General features: G+C 44.1%; 1 non-coding gene across 1 annotated transcript; it reads right to left on the minus strand.

Moving 5' to 3' along the window:
• Positions 1 to 5100: 5100 nt before the first annotated feature.
• Positions 5101 to 5238, minus strand: LOC114815863. The gene has a single exon (XR_003763669.1). It is a non-coding gene; the product is annotated as a small nucleolar RNA SNORA7 (small nucleolar RNA).
• Between the last annotated feature and the right edge of the window lie 4279 nt (positions 5239 to 9517).

Raw genomic sequence — 9517 nt, forward strand, 5'->3', positions numbered from 1 at the left:
ATTTTTCCCCCCAAAAAGCCTGGAGACAAGGGCACACAGTCAAACTTACAAGTACTAGTGTTTGTTTTGGGGGAAAAAATGAAACGAGTCCTAACACTGATGCCTGAGGAATCTTACTATTTACATTTCTTCATATACAGTGAAGATTCAGCCCCAACCTTTTTTTTTAAATCTAAACTGTAAACTCATTGTGGTCAGGGAACGTGTCTACCAACTACATAGCATTGTACTCTCCCAAGTATAGTACAGTGATCTGCAAACAGTAAGTGCTCAATACATACCACAGAATGATTATCTTAAGTTAGTTTTCTACCCAAGACATAATAATGATCCCCCAACTCCATGATTATTCGAAAGTCTTTTTAAACCTATCAAAGCCCTTTTCAAAATTAGATTCGACTCAACAAGTAAAGAACTCAAGGACATCAGTGAGGAATTGTTTTCCTAACGCAAAACACACTCACTGTCTTTTCCCCAATATATTGTGGTTTTCTAAATTGTGAACCTGCTTGGTGTATTCTGCCATAACACTAAATCCTGTCGGTTCCACCCTCACAACACCATCAAAATCGCCTTTTCCTCTCTATCCAAACTGCTAACACTTTAAATCAAGCATTTATCCTTTCCTGCCTTGATTACTGTATCAGCCTCCTTGCTGACCTCCCAGCCTCCTGAATCTCCTCATTCTTGACCATACTTCACTATGCTGCTTGGACCATTTTTCTACGGAAATTCTTAGGACATGTTTTCCTCAAGGAACCCCATGGTTGCCCATCCACTTCTGTATCAGACAAAAACTCCTCACCAATGGCTGTAAAGCAGTCAAATCCCCTTGCCCCCTCTTACCTCACCTCGCTACTCTCCTACTATAACCCAGCCTGCACACTTTGCTCCTGAAATGCTAACCTTCTCACTCTACCTTGATCATATCTATCTTGCCACTTACCTCTCGCCCACATCCTATTGCGGGCCCGGGATGCCCTCTTCGTATCTGACAATGACTCTCCCCCACGGCTTCAAAGCCTATTGAAAGCACATCTCCTCCAAGAGGACTTCCTGACTAAGCCCTCCTTTCCTTTTCTCCCATTCCTTTCTGCATCACCCTGACTTGCTCCCTTTATTCATCACACCCCTCCACTTATGTACATATCTGTAATGTATATCTGTCTGTCTCCCTCTCTACACTGTAAGCTCCTTGTGGGCAGGGAATGAGTCTATTTATTGTTGTATTGCACTCTCCCAAGGGCTTAGTGTAGTGCTGTGCACACAATAAGCCCTCAGTAAATATGATTGAATGAATGAATGAAAGATGCACAAATCCTTGGTTCTCTTTGGCTGTTTCTTTGTTTGTAGGGAATGTGTTTTGGGCTTGTAGTTTTCCCTAAGTGCTTAGTACAGTTTGTGGCACACAGTAAGACTCAAAAACATCACCACTACTATTACACAAGATTGTCTCTGAAATGCTTTATCCAAATGGTAGAAGCAGTTTATTCATTCATTTGAGTAAGTATTAAGCGCTTATTGGGTGCCAGATAGGAATAATAATAATACTAATGGTGGTATTTGTTAAGCGCTTACTATGTACCAAGCACTGTTAAAAGCTTTGGGGGAGGTACAAGGTGATCAGATTGTCTCATGTGGGGTTCACAGTCTTAATCCCCATTTTACAGATGAGGTAACTGAGGCACAGAGAAGTTAAGTGACTTGCCCAAAATCACACAGCTGATTCATTCATTCAATCATATTTACTGAGTGCTTACTATGTGCAGAGCACTGTACTTAGTGCTTGGAATGTACAATTCGGCAACAGATAGAGACAATCCTTGCCCAACAATGGGCTCACAGTCTAAATGGGGAAGACAGACAACAAAGCAAAACAAAACAAGTAGTCTGGCATCAATATCATTAAGATAAATAGAATCATAGATATATACACATTGTTAACAAAACAGAGTCAAAAATAATGTATACAAATATGCACAAGTACAGAGGGGAGGGGAAGGGGGACGAGCAGAGGGAGGGAGAAGGGGGGAGGAGGAGGGGAGGAGGAGCAGAGGGAAAGGGAGGGCTCAGTCTGGGAAGGCCTCCTGGAGGAGGTGAGCTCTTGGTAGGGCAAGTGGCAGATAAGTGATAAGTGGCAAAGCCAGGATTAGAACCCACGACTTCTGCCTGCCAAGCCCGTGCTCTTTCCACTAAGCCATACTGCTTCTCCAATCTTTAGAATTTAAAGAATCTTTATAATTCCAATCTTTAGGACACAATCTTCAATGCTCACTGCAATTTAATCCACTTCCTTCAGATTGACTAGTATAAAAAACAGCACGACATAGTGGATAGAACACAGGCCTGGAGTCAGAAGTTCCAGTCCCAGATCTGCTCTGTGTCTGCTGTGTGACCTTGAACAAGTCATTTCACATCTCTGTACCTCAATTACTTCATCTGTAAATGGGGAATAAGACTGTGAGCCCCATGTGGGAGAAGGATTTTGCCCAGCCTGATAACTTGTATCTACTCAAGTGCTTAGTAATAATAATGATTTTATTTGTTAAGCACTTACTCTGTGTCAAGCACTGTTTTAAGCATTGGGGTAGGTACAATCAAATCAGGTTGGACAGTCCCTGTCCCACATGGGGCTCACATTCTTCATCCCCATTTTACAGATGAGGTAACTGAGGCATAGAGAAGTGAAGTGACTTACCCAATGTCACACAGCAGACAAAGTGGCAAAGTTAGGATTAGTACCAGGTCTTTCTGACTCCCAGGCCTGTGCTCTATCCACTAAGCTATGCTATTTCTCAGTACCTGGCACCTAGTAAGTGCTTAACATATAACATAAATGCTCACACACACACACACACACACACACACACACACAATTGGTTATGTGACTTTCGAATCTCTTGTACAGAAGAAGAGCAAACTCATTCTTTTTCAACCCTCTGTTTTTAAACCTGAATGCACCAATTACCCCACAATCAATAAGTGGCTCTGCAGACTCTCTTGTCTTCCTCCTTTTGATGTTTTTGAAAATTTATCAACTTATATAGTTATCCTTGAAATTGAAATTCACCAATGAGCGCAAATTACTCTATTTATTTTGTTAATTATGTCTATATATCTATGATTCTATTTATCTTGATGATATTGACACCAGACTACTTGTTTTGTTCCGTTTTGTTCTGTTTTGTTTTGTTGTCTATCTCCCCCGTTTAGACTGTGAGCCCGTTGCTGGGCAGGGATTGTCTCTATCTGTTGCCGAATTGTACATTCCAAGTGCTTAGTACAGTGCTCTACACATAGTAAGCGCTCAATAAATACGATTGAATGAATGAATGTGAAGCCTAAGAGATGGTGATGTTGTCCTATCTGCATTGTGCACAGAAAAGGCTTACCTGGTTAGGTAATTGTGTTTAATGCTTACAACACAGGGTGTGGTTTTCTCTTTGCCTTCCTTATCTCTTATTGTTTACCAAGCTCTCACTCGAAAAGAACCATTTCTTACTTGATAGTTCATAGAAGTGTTTGGTGCTCCTCTATCCTCGGCTCTTGACTCAAAAATTAGACTGTAAGCCCATCAAAGGGCAGGGACTGTCTCTATCTGTTACCGATTTGTACATTCCAAGCACTTAGTACAATGCTCTGCACATAGTAAGCGCTCAATAAATACTATTGAATGAATGAAAAATTTTCAGCTGACATACAGCATTGTCCAAGGCTTTCTTTCACTGTGTCCGTAAAATGTTTTCTCTGCCCTTCTTGGTTTTGGCTTCCTAAATTTTACCTCTTTGAAAATTTGGGTCATCCTGCTGTTACTCATTCACTTCATGTACTTCACCTGGCATGGCTATATTGAGATGAATGTAACTTTATATTAGGAGAATGACTTTATTCTAGAACTTTACTGTTTATGATCCTATCTTTTTTTTCAAGGTATTTAAGTGTGGTGAGCCCACAACAAGCTGAGTAACTGTTTATGATCCCGTGAATAACAACAGGGAAGAGACTTTACAAAGGCACTGAGGCATTCTATTTGAGCCAGGTGATTGCGGGCCTGTAGGAGTAAAGCATGGAGGGAAGCGGGACTTTCTCTCCCTGTTCTACACAATAATGGTCCTGGACCAGTCAGTGACTGCCATGTAGAGCCCCAGCTGCCATGACTAAGTCAGATAGAAGGTAATTGCTTTTACTGGCCAAGGGGCACCTGGAGGTTGATAGAGGTAAGTAGAGAAGCAGTACAGAGACAAGCTGAGATGCAGAGAGAAGCAAGCATTGGAGCAGAAGCAGCAGGAGAGCAGCACTTGGAAGCAGAAAGAAGCAGCATTGGCAGAATGGGCTCCTTGGACCAGAGACTGGTATTGGGCCCTTTGTGGAGTGAGGGAATGTATGTTTGTCAATCCCTGGCATGTTTAGTAAAACTAAGTAAAAAACTTTGCACAGTAACCTTGGTAATCACAGATGAGTTTGACTTCTACTATATGTCACCAAGGGTCCCCTGGTCCTGGTTGGAATGAACTGGGGGCTTGTGACATTAAGCACTTATTATGTGCCAGACACTGTACTAAGTGCTGGAGTAGATACAAGATAAGCAGATTAGAGATGGTCTAATGTCCTATATGGGGCTCCCAATTTTAACCCCATTTTAGAAGTGGTAATGGAGGCCCAGAGAAGTTAAGTGACTTGCTCAAAGTCACATAACAGATAAGAAGCGGATCTGGAATTAAAACCAGGTCCTCTGAGTCCCAGGTTCATGCTCTTTCCACTAGGTTATGCAGCTTGCTCTTTGATGCTGAATATAGCCCAGACATGGCCTGATAGAACTAAGGAGTCTGAGATGTTTGCATTGGGCTCAAGTCTCACACTCTTAGAACAGATTGTTGTTGTCTTATGCCATCGAGTCATGTCTGACCCATAGAGATGCCATGGACACATCTCTCCCAGAACGCCCCACCTCCATCTGCAATCGTTCTGGTAGCATCTCCGTGAAGTCTTCTTGGTAAAAATATGGCAGTGGTTTACCATTGCCTTCTTCCGTGCAGTAAACCTGAGTCTGTGCCCTCAACTCTCTTCCATGACGCTGTTGCCCACCACAGGTGAGTTTTGACCTGTAGCAGGTGGCCTTCCACTCGCTAGCCACTGCCCATGCTGGGAATGGAATGGATAGGCCTCTGCTTGACTCTCCCTCCTGTAGTCGAGACTGGTAGAGTACTGCAAACTCTCCAGATGTGACCCTCAGAGGTAGATTTATATGTACTATTTATCTGTTTCATCACGCAAGACTGAAGAACTAGATAATCTACATACTGAAAATTAGCCGGTAAATAAACAAATATTGACTTTAAAATCCTAACTGCATAGAAACATGATTTACAGATGGTCAACCTTGAGTGAAACATGAAACTAGAACACTTTTAAGTTAGAACAGATTAGACAGCATTAATAATAATTGTATTTAAGTTCTTACTATATACCAGACACTGTACTAAGCGCTGGGGTAGATACAAGCAGATAGGGTTGGACACAGTCCCTATCCTATGTGGAGCTCACAGTCTCAAGCCCCCTTTTACAACTAAGGCAACTGAGGTCCAGAGAAGTGAAAGTCACACAGCAGACAAGTGGGGATTAGAACCCATGACCTTTCGACTCCCAGGCTCGTGCTCTATCCACTATGCCATGAGGCTTCTCATTATAGTTCCACAGACCTTTACGTTGGGCCAGAGACTGATTCCTCACTTGTCAACCAACTCAGTTTGTCAGTGTCCCTAAGGATGTCCTGGCCTTCTTGATTTGGGTTTCTAATTACTAGTGGTAATATTTATTAAGTAGTTACGGTGTGCAGAGTAATGTACTAAACACTGGGAATTAGACACCAACCCTGTCCCTCAGAGGGAACACATTCTACTCCCTTGTCTACCGTCAGTCAGAATGCTGCCTAGGTAACAGAATTCTGTCTCGGGTTATAGCTCTGTGTTGTTCCTATGAATTATTGGTAGTGTGTGACTTCTCTGATGCAGACTGATATATTGTCTCAGCTTTCTTTAGACTTCTTACTAGCTTGTGGCCCCAAGCTTATTTGGTGATGAAGTTTATCATAATTGTGAGTCTTCCTGTGTGTGTGTTTGTGTGTGTGTGTGTAGGGAGGTGCCTCTAGGGTACAGTTACCTGTACTAATAGTAACTATGGTATTTGTTAAGCACTTACTATGTGCCAGACACTGTACTAAGTGCTGGGGTGGATGCAAGCAAATGGGGGTGAACTTAGTCCCTGTCCCATGTGTGGCTCACAGTCTCAATCTCCATTTTACAGATGAGGTAACAGGTGGAGAAAAGTAAAGCAACTTTCCCAAGGTCACCCAGAAGACGAATGGTGGAGCCGGAATTAAAACCCTTGACCTTCTGACTCCCAGGACCGTGCTCTATCCACTAGGCCATGCCGCTTCTTGTTATATCCCGGCTAGACTACTGTGTCAGCCTTCTCTCTGATCTCCCTTCCTCCTCTCTCGCCCCACTCTGGTCTATTCTTCACTCCGCTGCCCGGCTCATCTTCCTGCAGAAACGATCTGGGCCTGTCACTCCCCTTCTTAAACACCTCCAGTGGTTGCCTATCGACCTCCGCTCCAAACGAAAACGCCTCACTCTAGGCTTCAAGGCTCTCCATCACCTTGCCCCTTCCTACCTCTCCTCCCTTCTCTCTTTCTACCGTCCACCCCGCACCCTCCACTCCTCCGCCGCCCTCCTCCTCACCGCCCCTCGGTCTCGCCCATCCCGCCGTCGACCCCTGGCCCACCTCCTCCCGCGGTCCCGGAACGCCCTCCCTCCTCACCTCCTCCAAACTGATTCTCTTCCCCTCTTCAAAACCCTACTTAAAACTCACCTCCTCCAAGAGGCCTTCCCAGACTGAGAAGCTGGGAGCTCCCCTTCTCCCTCTACTCCCTCTACCACCCCCCCTTCACCTCTCCGCAGCTTAACCCTCTTTTCCCCCCATCTCCCTCTGCTCCTCCCCCTCTACCTTCCCATCCCCTCAGCACTGTACTCGTCTGCTCAACTGTATATATTTTCATCACCCTATTTATTTTGTTAATGAAATGTACATCGCCTTGATTCTATTTAGTTGCCATTTTTTTTACAAGATGTTCTTCCCCTGGATTCTATTTATCGTCATCGTTCTCGTCTGTCCGTCTCCCCCGATTAGACCGTAAGCCCGTCAAAGGGCAGGGACCGTCTCTATCTGTCGCCGACTTGTTCATTCCAAGTGCTTAGTACAGTGCTCTGCACATAGTAAGCGCTCAATAAATACTACTGAATGAATATAGAAATACTTGAATAACTTTGGATGGTGCTTGAAGTCTGAATTGGAAGAGCTTCCTACAGAAGCCCAAACTTATCCTTACACCTGCATCTAGGTTTCTTATACATACAGTGCATCAAATGAAATTGGGCCAACTGCATATCCCTGCTTTAAATCTTTGACAGTAAGGAATGGATCATATAGGGTGTCGACCCAACTTGTCCATCACCTTGGGCAAGTCACAACTTCTGTATCTCAGTTTCCTCATCTGTAAAATGGAGATCTAATACCCATTCTTCCCTCCTACCTCATCTCATTACTCTGCTACTCACCTACTAAAACCCAGCCCACACACTTTGCTCCTCTAATGTTAACCTTCTCACTGTACCTCCATCTCATCTATCTCACTTCCGACCTCTCACCCACATCCTGCCTCTGGCCGGGAACGCCCTCCCTCTTCATATCTGACAGAAAATGGCTCCCCTCCTTCAAAACCTTATTGAAGGCACATCTCCTCCAAGAGGCTTTCCCTGACTAAGCCTTTCTTTCCTCTTCTCCCACTCCCTTATTGTCGGCCTGACTTGCTCCTTCTATTCATCCGCTCTCCCAGCCCCACAGCACTTATGTACACATCTGTAATTTATTTATAGTAATGTCTATATCTCCCTCTAGACTGTAAGACCTCTGTGGGCAGGACATGTGACTGTTTATATTGTACTCCCTCAAGCACTTAGCACAGTGTTCTACACACAGCGCTCAGTAAATACGATTGACTGATTCCTAATTAGACTGGGGCCCTCATGTGGGACAGGGTCTGTGTCCAACCTGGCTATCTTGAATCTACCCTCAAACCCACCTGTGCTGGGCAGCACTGGCATGGGAGAGAGTCGAGGGTATAGATTCAAGTTTACCATGCGAGAGAAGACATTCTATATTTTTACCAAGAAAATTCTATGGATCCACTACCAGAACAATTGCAGATGGAGGTGGGACGTTCCAGGAGAGATGTGTCCGCGGAGTCAGCATAAGACCAAACAAGACCCCAGACCCAGAGTCTTTCATCACAAGCTCCGCCACAGAAACGGCCACCCTCGTCTACCCCAGGTCTTATGGAGGCTGTGCCTTGTTGTCTTTGCTCTTCTCTGTCCTTTACCCACAAGCCCTCCAATGGCGAACAACATATAGGATAAACGAATGGATCGATCAGTTGTATTTGTTGAGTCCTCACTATGTGCAGAGCACTGTCCTGAGCGCTTGGGAGAGTAGAGTGAAACAGAATTAGAAGACACAGGATGAAGAGCATCTTTTACTCAGGCTTTCTTTTCCCTTTTCTTGGGGCTAATGATTCTGGATCAGGTGAGAAGAAGGGAAGAGCAGTATAGGGAGCAGAGAGGAGTGAGGTCAGAGGAGAAAGAGGGGAGGCCAGGACAGGGAAAGTAAAGTTCTGGTCATGGACCTTCAATTGAATTTAATTAAGAAATAGTGCTAGATGAAATTGGAAATAGGCAGAGAAGAAATAAGCCCGTCATCTTAATGACGTTTGTCTTCAGGCCAATTGATTGAAAATCTGCATGAAAAAGCTGCTTCTCATCCTACCAGAGTAATATTCAAACAGACTCTAATCATAATCATGAAATTTTAAGGACAGTACAGTTTATTGCACTCTGTGGGCACTCAATAAATATTTCTACCACTACTCTATCCCTCCTACTGTAATTTAAGTACTTCCGATCAGCATTCTCCTTCCAAAAACTCATTTCTCTCATTTAAACCCCCAAATTGTCTGTCAACAACTACTGTTTCTTCTATTTTTGCAATATCTCTGGGTTCTACCCTTTCCTCTCCATCCAAATTATTATATCCCACCTAGATTAATGATGTTGGTATTTGTTAAGCGCCTACTATGTGCAGAGCACCGTTCTAAGCGCTGGGGTAGATACAGGGTAATCAGGTTGTCCCACGTGAGGCTCACAGTTAATCCCCATTTTACAGATGAGGCAACTGAGGCACAGAGAAGTGAAGTGACTTGCCCAAAGTCACACAGCTGACAAGTGGCAGAGCCGGGATTCGAACTCATGACCTCTGACTCCCAAACCCGGGCTGTTTCCACTGAGCCACGCTGCTTCTCTGATTACTTCATCAGTCTTCTAGCTCACCCTCCTGCCTCTTGTCTCTCCCCACTCCAAGTCCTTAACTTCACTCTGCTGCCTGGATTATTTTTCTAAAAGAACAA

This window comes from Ornithorhynchus anatinus, chromosome 1, assembly GCF_004115215.2.
Source record: "Ornithorhynchus anatinus isolate Pmale09 chromosome 1, mOrnAna1.pri.v4, whole genome shotgun sequence".
Lineage (NCBI taxonomy): Eukaryota > Metazoa > Chordata > Mammalia > Monotremata > Ornithorhynchidae > Ornithorhynchus > Ornithorhynchus anatinus.